Genomic DNA, 17,449 nt, shown 5'->3' on the forward strand with positions numbered 1-17,449 from the left:
ACTACAAACAACAACTAATATCTAGCGAGGTGAGGGTAAACAGAAGCAAAAAACAAACAAAAACAAAAAACAAAAAGAAAAAGCAAACAATCTCACAAACAAGCATGAAAAATCGATATAATCAATAATCAAGCAAACAACAACAAAAGGACAGAGGAAAAAAAATTTTTTGGATAATAAAGAAAGAGAAGAGAGAGGTGTGTATGGACTTGGAGCAGGGGATTGGATATTAGATATAAAAGTAGGGTGAAATTTTAACAGGGGGTAAAAAGAAGGAATAGGGAAAATCTAAAGCAGGAATAGAGTAAGAGATACAGGACAACAAATGGGGAAAAGTGAGGAAGAGAGTGATGGCATAAAGGTAAAGTTGAGATAGAGTGAAATGATGCTACAGGAAAGATGAAAATAGAATGTAGAACACTAATCCCAAAATAGAATAAAGAGAAAATAAAATGACACTTTAAAAAAAAAAAGGTAAAATAGTAGTAGTAATAATACTGATTGAAAATAAAAATGTAATAATTAAAATGGTAAAATTAAATGAGGAAAAAAATTTAGTTTCTTAAGTAAAAGATGAAAAAAAATGTGCAGTAGTGAAGGTCATTCACTTCCTCTACTGTTCTGTTTGGCACGCCTGTTTCCTAATCAGGACAGTATTGAAGATCTCTGTGTTCCACTGCTCCTCAGTGTTGTAATCCAGTCATGATTTTTAAGCAGGCAGTAAGTCTTAAGTCTTTCCCTTTTTTGTGTTTACATAAGAGTCAATTTGTGATTCAACCCCTGGGTGGCAGTGTTTCTGGATTGACCTCTGGATTTATAGGTCCTCCCTAGCTAATGTTTAGATTTTGTTTTTCCTGTGGCACTTAATACCGGTTTCGGCAGGGGGGGTGGGGTTTGCCCCAGAGCTAGTTCTCTGATGGTTATTCCCCACTCTGATCCCCAGGTTCCAGAAAAACAACTTTCCCCTGCAGTCTCTTAGCGTGTCCCCAATTGGGTGATCCTATATATTGGGCTTAGTAATCAGAAGCAAGGATTTAAGGAGGGAAAAAAAAAAAGGAAAGAGCTGGAGTAAGTGTGTGAACTCCCGGGCTGTGCGCAAGTCTGCGCAGACTTTTTTCCCCTTGGGTCTAAGCAGCCGGCACATTTTATTTTTATTTTTTATTTTAAAAAATATATTTTATTGATTTTTTTTACAGAGAGGAAGGGAGAGGGATAGAGAGCTAGAAACATCGACGAGAGAGAAACATCGATCAGCTGCCTCCTGCACACCTCCCACTGGGGATGTGCCCACAACCAAGGTACATGCCCTTGACCGGAATCGAACCCGGACCCTTCAGTCCGCAGGCCAACGATCTATCCACTGAGCCAAACCGGTTTTGGCTCAGCCGGCACATTTTAAAATTTTTAGGCTGTCCTTTTGGGCCAAGATCAAAATGGGTTGATTTTTAGAGTTCCCTTCTGTTAGCAACTCTACAGACCCCCTTCCACATTCACTGATCACGCCAGCCCCAACAGCCACGGATTTTTCTAGGCGCAGACTTTCCCCAGTCTTCCAGCTCCTGCAGTGCACGCATTTCTCTCTCCTACCAGGACCACAGACCTCACCTTCTTCCAGGCGAAATTTGACCTTTCCGTGAGGGAGTGTAGAGCTCCTCTGAATCCGCGTGCTTGTGCCACTTGGGACAGGTGTTCTCAGGTTCGCAGCTGTTCGGTGGGTGCCGTAGATTCCCCAGGTTTTTCAGGTTTCCGATAACATCCACTTTCCCCTTCAAGAAGGCGCAGTCTCAGCATCCGAGCTAGTAGCTCCAGGAGGGAACCCAGAAACAGTGGGGGCTGCCTGGTCAGGGGAGCCCCATCCAGCAGTCCCTCACAGTCTCCTGGAGTATAGCTGTCCCTCAACTCACCAACGAACACTCCCTGTGCGACCACACACTCTCCCTTTGTTTTCTCACTCACACACTATCTTGCAGTCTGCCTTCCCGTCGGCAACCACTTTCCCTCCTCCAATGGTAAGACTAAAAGTTATGATTTTGATGTGAAAGACAAAGAACGTCCAGATCAGCTGAAAAAGTTTGAAGATCAACAATTACAAGCATTATTGGATGATGATGTGTGTCAAACTCAAAAACAACTTGCAGAAAGATAAAATGTTGCTCAGCAAACAATTTCCAATTGTTTACAAGCAATGTGAAAGATTTCAAAGGAAGAAAAATGGGTGCCACATCAACTGAACGAAAGACAAATGGAAAACCGAAAAGTCATCAGTAAAATGTTGCTTCAATGGCACGAAAGAATTGTGACTGGCGATGAAAAGTGGATTTATTTTGGGAATCCCAAATGCACAAAATCGTGGGTTGATACAGGTCAACTATCAACATCAACTGCAAGGCCAATTCGCTTCGGAAAGAAGACAATGCTCTGCAATCAGAAAGGTGTGGTGTATTATGAGCTTCTAAAACCAAGTGAAACCCTAATACTGATCGCTACCAACAACAAATAATCAATTTGAACCATGCTTTGATCATGAAATGACCAGAATGCCCCAGAAGACATGGCAAAGTAATTTTGCTTCATGATAACGCACCCTCACACACTTCAAAACCAGTTAAAGACATGTTAAAAGATATTGCCTGGGAAGTATGAACCCACCCGTTGTATTCATCAGACCTTGTTCCTTCAGATTACCACTTGTTCTGATTGGTGGCACACGCACTTTCTGAGCAGCACTTCAAAACATACGAAGTGGAATATTGGGTCTCTGAATGGTTTGCCTCAAAACAAGAAAAGTTCTATTGGGATGGTATCCAAAAATTACCTGAAAGATGGGGAGAATGTGTAGCTAGCGATAGACATTACTTTCAATAAAGCACTTTTGATGTTTCTCTTGAACTTATTGTGTTTTCTTTGACTACAAAATCCTCCATTAATAACTGGTACACCTGGTATAAGATTTAGTGAAAAGGCTGATCAGGATGGTAGGACTTCTGGATCTTCCATGAGGGGCAGGTGCCATTTAGACTTCAGGGAAGATGGTGGGTGTATTCTCTGATTCCAGAGTCATACATATGAGTCTATCCCAAAATAATTCTCTGACCTCAACAGGATGGAGCCTAATGTCAGCAGGCTGGTGGGACCTGTTGGAATCTGGGAATTTCTATCAACTCTCTTGGGAAGGGGATGTGCTATCAGGTTCCCAGGAAGGTTGGGGAAATGGCTTGACTCCAAAGCCAGTCACTGATACCCCCTGAGACTGCCCACATCTGTAAGCTTGGCCTCTGCTGCTGCCTTCTCAACAGGGGTCGAGATGCATGGTGGAGACAGCCAGATTCCAAGGGGTAGGGCGAACTCTTGACACACCCTTTGGTTGATAGCCTGAAGCTAATCAAGTCTGAATACAATCAGACTGCAGGCAGAGGCAGGTCTCTGGTGGCTTTGAGTTTGGCTGGATCCCCTTCTGGGCCCAGGGTTAGGAAAAGCAGACCCTAGTGTGCATTCCAGTCCTTTCCAAAGAAAACCAGCCCAGGCAGAGGGAGCCACAAGCTGTGGATTTCTGATAGCTCCAAACAGGGTACTTAGGGCCAGGCAGAAACAGCATCTGACATTGTCCTTCACTAGAGATTGGGAGTTGTGGCAGATCTACCTAACACATAGACACAAGCCCAAATAGGCAGCCAAAATGGGGAGACAAAAAACAACTGCCAAATGAAAGAACAAGAGAATTATCTAGAATGAGGGCTAAATTAAATGGAGATAAGAAATTTATCACATACAGAGTTCAGAATAATGATGGTAAAGATGCTCAACATGCCAAAACCAGTTTGGCTCAGTGGATAGAGTGTCGGCCAGCGGACTGAAGGGTCCCGGGTTCGATTCCGGTCAAGGGCATGTACCTTGGTTGCGGGCACATCCCCAGTGGGAGGTGTGCAGGAGGCAGCTGATCGATGTTTCTCTCTCATCGATGTTTCTAGCTCTCTATCCCTCTCCTTTCCTCTCTGTAAAATATCAATAAAATATATTTTAAAAAAAGATTCTCAACAGCATGACAAAAGATATAGTAACTATGAAAATAGACCAGTCGGAAATAAAGAATGATGTAATACTAAAAACACATTGGAAGGAATATACAGCAGATTAGGGGAAGCCAAGGGTCAGATCAGTGAATTAGAAGATGGGGTAGAAAAAAATCAGAGAACCAAAAAGAAAAAAAAAACAATTAAAAAACAGAAGGACAGCTAAAGGGAGCTGTGGAACAACTTGAAATGTAACAATATTCACATAATAGGTATGCCACAAGGAGAAGAAAGTGAGCAAGAGATCGAGTACGTGGTTGAAGAATTAAGGGCAAAAACCTTCCCTAACCTGGTGAAGGAAAAAGTCACCCTAGTCCAGGAAGCACAGAGAGAACCAAGCAAGAAGAACTCAAACAGGCCCATGCCCAGACACATCATAATTAAAATGCCAAAAATTAAAGAGAAAGAGAGAATCTTCAAGGCAGCAAAAGAAAAACATTTATTATCTCCAAGGAGTTCCCATAAGGCTGTCAGCTGATTTCTCATAAAAAACTTACAGGCAAGAAGGGAATAGGATGAAAAGCAAGAATTTGAAGCCAAGATTACTAGATCCAGTAAGAGTATCATTCAAAATAAATGTTTAAATAAAGAGTTTCCCAGACACAAAAAAAAAGGCTAAATAAGTTTGTCTGTCACCACCAAACCAGCACTGTAAAAAATGCTAAAGAGACTGCTGTAATGAGAAAAAGAAATTGAGAGAGAAACCTAGGCATACAGAATTAAAATGGCAATAAATAAGTACCTATCAATAATATCCTTAAATATAAATGGATCAAATTTCCAATCAAAAGATGTAAGGTAGCTGAATGGCTAAAAAAAAACATGACCTAACTATACGCTGTCTACAAGAGACGCAGCTCAGAACAAAAGATACACAGACGATGGATGGAAAAAAATTTTCCATGCAAATGGAAATGAAAAAACACACGAACAAACATGGGGTAGCAATACTAATATCTGACAAAATAGACTTCAAAATGAAGTCTTGTGCCCTAGCTGGTTTGGCTCAATGGATAGAGCATCAGCCTGTGGACTGAAGGTTCCCAGGTATGATTCCGATCAAGGACACTGGGTTGCAGGCTCAATCCCCAGTAAGGGGTGTGCAGGAGGCAGTCAATCAATGATTCTCTCTCATCATTGATGTTTCTATCTCTCCCTTTCCCTTCCTACCCAAAATCAATAAAATATATTTTTTAAAAAGTGAAGTCTTGTGATGAAGGCCATCACAAGAGACAACAAAGATCACTACATAATACTAAAGGGATTACTCCAACAAGAGGATATAACGTGGTCAATATATATGCATCCAATATAGAGGTACCTAAATATGTAAAAAAAACAAACATCTAGAGGACTTTAAGAAAGAGATCAACAACAGTATAATCATAGTAGGGGATCTTAACACCCCATTGACTTCACTGCATAGATCTTCCAGACAAAAAATTAATAAGGAAACAGTGATTCTAAAGGACACACTGGATCAGATGGATTAATTGATATTTATGGAACATTTCACCCCAAAACTGCAGAATATATATTCTTCCCAAGTGCTCATGAGTCATTCACAAAAATAGACGACTTGTTAGGCCACAAAAAAAGTCTCTACAAGTTCAGGAAGACTAAAATCATATTAATTATCTCCTCAGATCACAATGAAATGAAATTAGAAATCAACTACAGTAAAAACACTCAAAAACAGCCAAACACATGGAGGCTGAATAGCATGTTATTAAACAATGGATGGGTTGCAAATGAGATCAAGAAAGAAATAAAAAACATCCTGGAAACCAATTAAAATGGACACACAGCAACTCAAAGTCTCTGGGACACAGTGAAAGCAGTCTTGAGAGGGAAGTTCATAGCACTATAGGCCTACCTCAAAAAACAAAACAAAAATTTAATAAACTATTAACACTGAAACTTAAACAATTAGAAAGATTACAACAAGGAAAGCCCAGATTAAGCAGAAGGAAGGAAATAATAAAGATTAGATCAGAAATAAATTACATAGACACTAAAAAAAAAAAAAAATACAAAAAGTCAATGAAACCAAGAGCTAGTTCCTTGAAAAGATAAACAAGACTTATGAATCTTTAGCCAGACTCATCAAGAAATAGAGAGGACCCAAATAAATAAAATCAGAAACAAAAGCAGAGAAGTAACCACAGCACAGAAATACAAAGGATTGTAAGAAAATACTATGAACAACTATATGCAAACAAGCTGGATAACGTGGATGAAATGGACAAATTCCTGGAAAAATACAATCTCCCAAAACTGAATTAGGAAAAATCAGAAAACCTGAATAGGCCAATAACAATTGAGGAAATAGAAGCAGTAATACTGGTAAAAAGTAAAAATAAAAAACTCCCAGCAAACAAAAGCCCTGGTCCGGATGGCTTCACAGGGGAGTTTTACCAAACATTCAAAGAGGACTTAACACCTATACTCCTCAAACTATTCCAAAAAATCCAAGAGGAAGGAAAACTTCCAAACTCTTTTCATGAAGCCAGCATTACCCTAGTTCCAAAATCAGATAAAGACATTACAAAGACAGAGAACTGCAGGCTAATATCCCTGATGAACATACCAGGTAGATGCTAAAATCCTCAACAAAATATTAGCAAATCGGATCCAGCAATATATTAAAAATATTATACATCATGACCAAGTGAGATTTATTCCAGGGATGCAAGGCTGGTACAATATTTGCAAATAAATAAACCTGATACATCACATAAAAAACTGAAAGACAAAAATCACATGATCATATCCATACATGCAGAAAAAGCCTTCAACAAAACCAAACACCCATTTTTGATCAAAACTCTCAGCAAAGTGGGAATAAAGGGAGCATATCTCAACATAATAAAGACCATATATAACAAACCTATAACAAACACCATACTCAATGGGCAAAAAGTAAAACCAATCTCCCTAAGAACAGGAACAAGACAGAGATATCCGCTTTCAACACTCTTATTCAACATAGTACTGGAAGTGCTAGCCATGGCGATCAGACAGGAAGAAGAAATAAAAGGCACCCAGATTGAAAGGAGGAAGTAAAACTATCATAATTCACAGATGACATGACATTATACATAGAAAACCCTAAAGACTCCACCAAAAAAACTACTAGATTTCATAAATGAATTTGGCAATGTAGGAGGATACAAAATTAACACCCCAAAACTGATGGCATTTTTATACACCAATAATGAATTCTCAGAGAAACTAAACAAACAATGCCAATTACCACTACAACAAAAAAATCAAGATACTTAAGGTATAAATCAAGGAGGTAAAAGACTTGTACTCGGGGACTACAGGACATTGAAAAAAGAGATAGAGGAAGTATAAACAAGATATAAACAAGTTCATGGATTGGTAGAATTAGCATCATTAAAATGTCCATACTACCCAAAGCAATCTACAGATTCAAGAATATACAATGTTCATGGATTGGTAGAATTAACATCAATAAAATGTCCATACTACCCAAAGCAATCTACAGATTCAGTGCAATCCCTATTAAAATACCAACAGCATATTTCACAGATCTAGAACAAATACTCCCAACAATTTATAGGAAACCAAAAAGACCCCAAATAGCTGCAGCAATCTTGAGAAAGAAAAACCAAGTTGGAGGAATCACAATACCAGATATCAAGTTATACTACAAAGCCACTGTAATCAAAACAGTCTGCTACTGGCACAAGAACAGGCATATAGACCAATGGAACAGAACAGAGACCTTGGAAATCAACCCAAGCCATTGCATTCAATTAATATTTGACAAAGGAGGCAAGAACATACAATAGAGTCAAGACAGTCTTTTTAATAAATGGTGTTGGGAAAATTAGGCAAATATGTGCCAAAAAAATCAAACTACACCATGAACTTACACCATACTCAAGAATAAACTCAGAATGGATAAAAGACTTAAATATAGTGAAACCATAAAAATCCAAGAAGAAAGCATAGGCAGCAAAATCTCAGACATCCCTTGTAGCCATATGTTTACAGATACAGCTCCTAGAGCAAAGGAAAGTAAGGAGATAATAAACAATGGCACTACTTCAAAATAAAAAGCTTCTGCACAGCAAAAGAAATCAACAAAACGAAAAGAGAGCCCACTATATGAGAGAACATATTTGGCAATGACACATCTGATAAAGGTTTACTATCCAAAATACATAATGAACTCATACAATTTAACAAAGGAAGACAACCAGTCTAATTAAAAATGGGCAAAGGACCTAAAGAGACCTTTCTGCAAAGCAGACATACAGATATGGCCAAGAGACATATGAAAAGATGCTCAAAGTCATTGATCATCAGAGAGATGCAAATTGACATGACAATAAGGGATCACCTCACACCTGTCAGAACGACTACCATCAACAAATCAATATAACAAGTGCTGCCCTAGCTGGTTTGGCTCAGTAGATAGAGCGTCAGCCTGTGGACTGAAGGGTCCTGGGTTCAGTTCTGGTCAAGGGCACATGCCCAGGTTGCGGGCTCAATCCACAATGGGTGGCGTGCAGGAGGCAGCCGTCCCATGACTCTCTCTCATCATGGATGTTTCCATCACCTCTTTCTCTTCCTCTATGAAATCAATAAAAACAAAACAAAACAAAACAAAAATGACAAGTGCTGGCAAGGATGCGGAGAAAAGGGAACCCTAATACACTGCTGAGGGGAATGCAGACTAGTGCAGCCATTATGTAAAACAGTATGGAGTTTCCTCAAAAAATTAAATTGAAACTGCCATTTGACCCATTGATTCCACTTCTAGGAATATATCCTAAGAAACCCAAAACACTAATCAGAAATTTTAGTGTTCACAGCAACGCAATTTACAATAGCTAAGATCTGGAAATAGCCCAAGTGCTCATCAGTAGATGAGTGGATAAAAATGCTGTGGTACATTTATACCATAGTATACAGCAGTAAAAAGAAGGATCTCTAATCCTTTGAGACAGCATGGAGAGTATTATGCTAAGCAAAATAAGCCAGTCAGAGAAAGACAAATATCACATGATCTCACTCATATGTGCAATCTAATGAACAAAATTTTCTGATGAAAAAAATAGATTTAGAGACATAGAAGCATAGAACAGACTGCGGAATAATAGAGGGATGGCCGTGGAGTTGGGTGGGTGGGAAGAGATTGACCAAAGAAATTGCATGCAGGCCCTTCCCCTCCCTCCCCACCCCCTACTCCCCCAGTCCCTCGCTCCACCGAGCTCCAGCCCCCAGGGATGGGGGTGGGAGGGAAGGAGCAGAGCGGGTGGGTGGGCGCCAGTGGAGCGTGGCGGGACCCACGACCCGCGGAGCCTAGAGCCAGGCCCAATTGGGGAAGCTGGCTCCAGCCCAGAGTAAACTTCGTTGCTGGGCGGGGGAGACAGGGGCCCCTCCGGGCCCTCCCGCCCTGCTCACGTGTCTCCTGGCACCATGCTGTCCAACTCCCAGGGCCAGACCCTGCTGGCGCTGTTCGCCAACCCGCCGCCACAGCCCCTACAGCAATTTCTCCAGTTCCATGTCAGGTCGAGACTGTAGATCTAGAAGAATGCCATCATCGATGACTACAAGTTCACCACCCGGGTGCTGGGGCTGGGTATCAACGGGAAAGTTTTACAGATCTTCAACAAGAGGTCCCAGGAGAAATTCCCCCTAAAAATGCTGCAGGACTGTGCCAAGCCCCAGCGCGAGGTGGAGCTGCACTGGTGGGCCTCCCAGTGCCTGCACAGTGTGTGGATTGTGGACATCTATGAAAATCTGTAGGCGGGGAGGAAGTGCCTGCTCACAGTCATGGAGTGCTTGGATGGTGGAGAACTCTTCAGCCGAATCCAGGACGGAAGAGGCTAGGCATTCACAGAAAGAGAAGCTTCAGAAATCATAAAGAGCTTTGGTGAGGCCATTTGGTATTTGCACTCATCTACATTACTCATCCGGATGTCAAGCCGGAGAATCTCTTATAACTACCTCCAAAGGCCCAACGCCATCCTGAAACTCACCGATTTTGGCTTTGCCAAGGAAACCACCAACCACAACTCGTTGACCACTTCTTGTTATACACCTTACTATGTGGCTCCGGAAGTGCTGGGCCCAGAGAAGTATGACAAGTTCTGTGATATGTGGTCCTTGGATGTCATCATGTACATCCTGCTGTGTGGATACCCACCCTTCTATTCCAAACATGGGCGGGCCATCTCTCCTGGCATGAAGACTCGCATCCGAATGCGCCAGTATGAATTTCTCAACCCAGAGTGGTCAGAAGTATTAGAGGAAGTGAAGATGCTCATCCGGAACCTGCTGAAAACAGAGCCCACTCAGAGAATGACCATCACGAAGTTCATGAACCACCCCCGATCATGCAATCAACAAAGGTCCCTCAAACCCCACTGCACACCAGCCAGGTCCTGAAGGAAGACAAGGAGTGGTGGGAGGATGTCAGGGAGGAGATGACCAGTGCCTTGGCCACAATGCGTGTCGACTACAAGCAGATCAAGATAAATAAGATTGAAAATGCTTCCAATCCCTGTTTCTGAAGAGGCGGAATAAGGCTTGGGCCCTGAAGGCTGCGGCCCTTGCTCACTGACTGCTCAGCCTGGCCTTCTCCGCTGGAGGACAAGCAATAACTCATGACCTGAATATGTTTTTAAATGAAGATACAGACTTCCCACTGCTGCCTCCCTCCTCCTTGGTCGCGGAGCCCGACCCTGGAACCCCATGAGAGGCTCACTTCTGCCTTTGGCTCTGACTGCCTGGAGGGAGGGGCTGGGGTCTGGAGGGCCTACAGAGAAGGGAGCAAGATGTTCTTGAACATGTGCTCATTCTGCAGTTTTATCAGTAATTTGACTTAGAATTTTTATGAAATTTCTTTTATTATCCTTTCCCCAGTCCTCTTCTTCCCCAAACCCTTTCCTCTTGTTAAAGGTATTTGTGGAAACTACTATAGGGAGTGTCCCATCTGCCCCATTTCCCCACCACAGCCTCAGCTCCCTGCTGGCTGAGGAGCCTGGCTCTCAAGGCTATGGAAGTCTGGGGCCATGATGCCACCACCTCCTACTGGATCCCTCAGACATCACCAGTGTGCCAGACGGATAGGAGTGAGAGTATGTGTGTGTGTATGTGCATGTGTGCCTAGGACTGCGCATTTGTGGGGCCAGGGGCAGGCAGGGCTGCATAAGGAGGGGCCCTGCTGTGGCTCAGGAACCTTCTCCCTCCTTGGGCCTGCCCCACCCCGCCCATGGTGCATCTGCCTGGAAGCCTGTCCAGACTCTGAGCCTGGCCTGCATGCGTATCTCTGTTAGCTGGTCGGGGAGGTGGAGAGAAGTGACTTAGCACTGGTCGGAATCAGGAAGACTGGACTGTCCCCCCTAGGGCCCTTACTCCCCACTTAGTGCTGGTCCTAGTCCTCTGAGGCGTTCATCTACCAAGTAACCTCTGCTTCCCCTTCCTGCATTTGTTTGCCCATTGTTTATTTTTCTTACATTTTTAGCCATTTCTCCACAGGCCTCCTCTCAGCTCACCTGGGTGAGCCTGGGCACTTTATACGTGACACAAAGCTTCTGCAGTTTGCCCTGGGCTCTGGCGTTGGGCTCTATGGGCAAAGGCAGCACCACGCTTGTGGCCTCTCACACATTTCCATTGTGTGGCCTAGTGGGGGGGAGGGTCTTCACACCAAAGATGTCCTGACTCTGCCCTACCCATTAGCCACTCCATCCATCCCAAACAGCTTGGCTTAATGTTTCCAGGCAGGGGGAAGGCCCTTCCTCAGTATTACTGAGGTCCTTCCCCAGTGGTGCCATGGTCGCTTGGGGTGGTGGGTGGGGTGGCAGTAATATTTTAGTTTTCAGCTCCCAAGGCAGCAGGGGAGGGCATTCAGCTCTTCTCCGCCCTGGGGAGGGCTCCAGTGCCTGCAGTGCCTCCGTGTCTGATGGTGTGTTCAGCACTTAGATTGTTGTAAACTGTTGTTTTACATGAGCAAAACTGTTTTTACTAAAGAGATTTAATAATTAAAAAAAGAAATGGTATGCATATATGCGTAACTCATGGACACAGACAGTAGGGTGGAGAAAACCTGGGGTTGGGGGCAGGGCCCTGCCAGAAGGGGTCAATGGTGGAAAAAGGGGGATATATATAATACTTTCAATAATAAAGATTTAATTTTTAAAAAAGTAATCTGTATGAACCAGAGGGTCAAATCAGCAATTTGGGAGACAAGGTAGAAAAAAACAGCCCTGTGCCCTGACAGTTCACGGGTTCAATCACTGGCCTGGTGAAGGCCCATGCAGGAGGCAACCAACTGCTGTCTTTCTCAGTCTCTCTCTCTCTCCTCTTCCTCCCTCCCTCCCTTCCACTCTCTAAAACAAAACAAAACAAACAAAACAAAACAAAACAAAACAAAACAAAAGCAATGGGAAAAAAAACACCTAATCATTGCAACAAAAAGAAATAAACATTTAAGGGAACTTTGGGACAACATGAAACATAATAATTTTGGCATCATAGGAAGTATCAGAAGGAGAAGAAAGTGAGCAAGGGAAAGAAAACCCGTTTGAAGAAATTATGATAGAAAACTTACCTAACCAGGTGAAGGAAAAAGTCACAAAAGATCAGGAAGCACAGAGAATCCCAATCAAGACAAATGAAAGAAACCAACACAAAGACACATCATAATTAAAATGGCAAAGGTTAAAGAGAAAGAGACAATCCTAAAGGCATCAAGAGAGAAACAATTAGTTAACTACAAGGGAGTTCCTATAAGGCTGTCAGCTGATTTTTCAACAGAAACATTTCAGGTGAGAAGGGATTGTCATGAAGTATTCAAAGTAATGAAAAGCAAGCCCCTGAAATCAAGAATACTCTATACAGCAAGGCTATCATTTAATGTTGAAGGTGAAATAAAGAGCTCCCCATACTATAAAAAAAGCTATAGGAATTCATTACCACTAAACAAACATTGCAAGGAATGTTTATGAGAATGCTTTAAGATGAAGAAGCAATAGAGAGAGGAATATAGGAATAAAGAAAAAATGGCAATAAACAATAACTTCAACTTTAAGTAGAGTAAATGTTCCAATCAAAAGATAAAGAGGGGGAAAAGCTATAGGATAGCTGAATTCAATAAGAAAACATGAGCTGCCCTGATTGGTGTGGCTCAGTAGGTTGAGTATTTTCCTGTATGCCAAGAGGATGGAAAAATATATTCCATGCAAATGGAAATGAAAAAAAGCTGGGGTAGTAATACTCATATATGACAAAATGCACTTCAAAATAAAGGCCGTAAAAAAGACAATGAAGGTCACTACATAATACTAAAGGGATCATTTCAACAAGGGGACATAACTCTTATAAACATACATGTACCCAATATAGGAATACAATAATATTACTGTATTGCTGCCCATCTCTCCCTTGGTCAGTTTTAAGGGAGAGATGGGCAGCAATACAGTAATAGTAGGGAACTTTAACACCCCACTGACATCACTGGATAGATCTTCCAGGCAAAAACTCAGTAAGGAAACAGAGCCCTTAAATGACACTGGATCAAAGGGATTTAATTGATATCTACAGAATGTTTCATCCCAAAGCAGCAAAATATTATTATTATTATTATTTACCTTTTGACCCCCATTCACCTATTTCTCACCTCTGGCACCCACCAATCTATTTTCTGTATCTATGAGCTTGAGTTTGTTTTCTTTCTTTTTTTTATATACATATTTTATTGATTTTTTACAGAGAGGAAGGGAGAGGGTGAGAGTTAGAAACATCGATGAGAGAGAAACATCAATCAGCTGCCTCCTGCACACCCCCTACTGGGGATGTGCCCGCAACCAAGGTACATGCCCTTGATCGGAATCGAACCTGGAACCCTTGAGTCCCCAGGCCGATGCTCTATCCACTGAGCCAAACCGGTTAGGGCTGTGTTTTCTTTCTTAGATTCCACATATAAGAGGGGTCATATAATATTTGTCATTCTCTGTATGTCTTATTTCAATTATCATACTGCCTTTAAGGTCCATTCATGTTGTCTAAAATGGCAAAATTTTATTTATTTTTAATGGCTGAATAATATTCCTATGTATTTATGTACCACATTTTCTTTATCCACTTATCCATTGATGGACACCTAATTTGCTTCCATATCTTCATTATTGTAAATAATGTTGCAATGAACATAAGGACATCTTTTTAAATGAGTGGTTTTGTTTTCTTAGTGTAAATACCCAGAAGAGGGATTACTGAGTCATATGATAGCTTTATTCATAATGTTTTGAGGACCTTCCATAGTGTTTTCCTTAGTGGTTGTGCCCATTCAAATTTTAACCAACAGTGCATAGGGCTTATCTTTTTACCACATCCTCTCCGACACTTGTTATTTCATGTCTTTTTAAAAATACCCATTCTGACAGATGTGGGGTGATATCTCATTGTGGTTTTGATTCGCATTTCTCTTATAACTAGTAATGTTGACTATTTTTTCATATATCTATTGGCCATCTGTATATCTTTTTTGGAAAAGTATCTATTCAAATTGTCCATTTTTTAGTTTGTTTGGGTTATTTGCTATTGAGTTGTATGAGTTCTTTATGTATTTTGGATATTTTGGTCAAATATTGGTGTTTTCTGAGTCCTTCTTGTCCCTATTGTAATGGCCTTTTCTCAGACACTTCCACATCTCTTCCATGCTGCCATGTGCAGGACTGCATGAGGTTGTCATTAGGCCATTTTCTCAGGAGCCTTATCCAGCCAGGATACTATACACCTTTGGTGCCTTAAAGAGCTCAGGGCTCCTTAGGGTCCCTGATATCCTTGAGCTGTGGGATATCTCAGCCTTTTCCAAGCTGAGCCACGTTGGTTTTCAGAGAAACAATCAAACTATAATTCCATGGGTCTCATCTCCATCTCCCTCAAGTTATTCATCCTTCCCAGTGACCTTAAATCTCCTTTTGGGTAGATCAATGTGCTCTTACATCATTATGAAATTTTTCTGAATCAGTTACTTATGGTATAAACTTTGAGAATTTGGCATTCAAACTAGGTTTTAGTAACTCAAAAAGTATTTTTTCTCAAAGCTTCTGTTTCTGTCATGAGCATCAAAAGTCTATTAATTTTTATTTTTATTTTTATTTTTTTAAAATAAATCTTTATTGTTCAGATTATTACAGGTGTTCCTCTTTTTTTCCCCCTAGCTCCCCTCCACCTGATTCCCCACCCCACCCCATGCCCTTACCCCCTGCCACTGTCTTCATCCATAGGTGTAAGCTTTTTGTCCAGTCTCTTCCCGCACCCCTCACACCCCCTTCCCCCTGAGAATTGTCAGTCCACTCCCTTTCTATGTCCCTGATTCTATTATATTCACCAGTCCATTCTGTTCTTCAGATTTTTTATTCACTTGATTTTTAGATTCACTTGTTGGTAGGTATGTAATTGATGTCATTTTGTTGTTCATAATTTTTATCTTTACCTTTTTCTTCTTCTTTCTCTTCTTAAAGAACACCCTTCAGCATTTCATGTAATCCTGGTTTGGTGGTGATGAACTCCTTTAGCTTTTTCTTGTCTGTGAAGCTCTTTATCTGACCTTCAACTCTGAATGATAGCTTTGCTGGGTAGAGTAATCTTGGTTGTAGGTTCTTGCTGTTCATCACTTTGAATATTTCTTGCCACTCCCTTCTGGCCTGCATAGTTTCTGCCGAGAAATCCGCTGACAGTCGTATGGGTGCTCCCTTGTAGGTAACTAACCGTTTTTCTCTTGCTGCTTTCAAGATTCTCTCTTTGTCTTTTGCCCTTGGCATTTTAATTATGATGTGTCTTGGTGTGGTCCTCTTTGGATTCCTCTTGTATGGGGTTCTGTGTGCTTCCTGAACTTGTAAGTCTATTTTTTTCACCAAGTAGGGAAAGTTTTCTGTCATTATTTCTTCTAATAGGTTTTCAATATTTTGCTCTTTCTCTTCTTCTGGCACCCCAAAAATTCGGATGTTGGTACGCTTAAAGTTGTCCCACAGGCTCCTTACACTATCTTCATATTTTTGGATTTTTACTTTTTGTTTTTCTGGTTGGGTGTTTTTTGTTTCCTCATATTTCAGATCTTTGGTTTGATTCTTGGGGTATGTTGATCTACAGTTGAGTTTCTGTATATTCTTTATTTCAGACAGTGTATGCTTAATTTCTGACTGGTCCTTTTCCATTTTTTTTGGCATTCTCATTAAGGTCCTTGAAGGTCTCACTAAGCTCCTCGGAGGTCTCATCAAGTTTCTCGGCGGTTTTTAGAAGATTCTTTTTTTTTTTTTTTTAAATATATTTTATTGATATTTTACAGAGAGGAAGGGAGAGGGATAGAGAGCTAGAAACATCGATGAGAGAGAAACATCGATCAGCTGCCTCCTGCACACCCTGCACTGGGGATGTGCCTGCAACCAAGGTACATGCCCTTGACCGGAATCGAACCCGGGACCCTTCAGTCCGCAGGCCGACGCTCTATCCACTGAGCCAAACCGGTTTCGGCTAGAAGATTCTTAAGTAACCTTATAAATGTGGTTCTGAACTCTATGTTGTCCATTAGTTTGCTTTCCTCCATTTCTCTCATTCGTGACATGTTTCTTTGTCTCTGCATTTTGCTGCTTCCTTGTGTTGATGGAGTGGCTTTGTGTGGTAGGTGACCTATAGGGGCCAGTAGCTCAGCCTCCCCAATCACCTGAGGTGGACGCCTTTGGTACACCCCTTTGTGGGCTGAGTGCAAAGTCTTGGTGTAGTTAAGCCTTGATTGCTGTCGGTACACTGGGAGGAATTGACCTCCAGGCCAATTGGCTGTGAGGACCCGCTGTGTCTATAATGGAAGAACTGCTGCGCTGGAGACACGCTTATGGTGCAGGATTTGTTTCAGTGGGGCTTTGGTGCTCACTGAGTCTGCCTCTTGAATGTGTCACTTATGGATGTGAGGAGTTGAAATCTGGTGTCTCACACTGACCACTAGGTACACTGGCTTCTGGATCTCCAATGGGGTGCAGGTCAGCTACTGTCTGAGGCCACCCAGCAGGAGCTACAGCAAGAACTACAGTTTTCTCCTCTTTGCTTGGGATTTGGAGGTTTTGGAGCTGTCTGACCCGGGCTGAAAGTTTGCTTGGTTAAACTGCGATAGGGCAGGCCATTCATATGCTAAAGCTGCTGCTTGGAGCTTGGGTGGGTTCGTAGATTGTGCAGGGCGGGGTCTCAGGGCGTGACTAGGCTAGGGCGTGGCAAACAGCAATGGCTGCCAGTAAGACAGCTCTGTGGCTCTGCGTCTCTGCATCTCCGACCGTGTCCCGCGTCCCCCGCCTCAGCACAATAAACAATTGTTCCTGCGTGCAGCCCTGCAAGCAAGCCTC

At 41.9% G+C, this 17,449-nt stretch overlaps 1 pseudogene across 1 annotated transcript; it reads left to right on the forward strand.

Annotated features, from left to right (window-relative positions):
- The first annotated feature begins 9,527 nt into the window (after positions 1-9,527).
- Positions 9,528-10,674, forward strand: LOC308245112 (MAP kinase-activated protein kinase 2-like; annotated as a pseudogene). Its single transcript has one exon. The product of its transcript is annotated as an MAP kinase-activated protein kinase 2-like (transcript).
- The last annotated feature ends 6,775 nt before the right edge of the window (positions 10,675-17,449 follow it).

Source organism: Plecotus auritus, assembly GCF_963455305.1.
Source record: "Plecotus auritus genome assembly, chromosome: 3".
NCBI classification, from domain to species: domain Eukaryota; kingdom Metazoa; phylum Chordata; class Mammalia; order Chiroptera; family Vespertilionidae; genus Plecotus; species Plecotus auritus.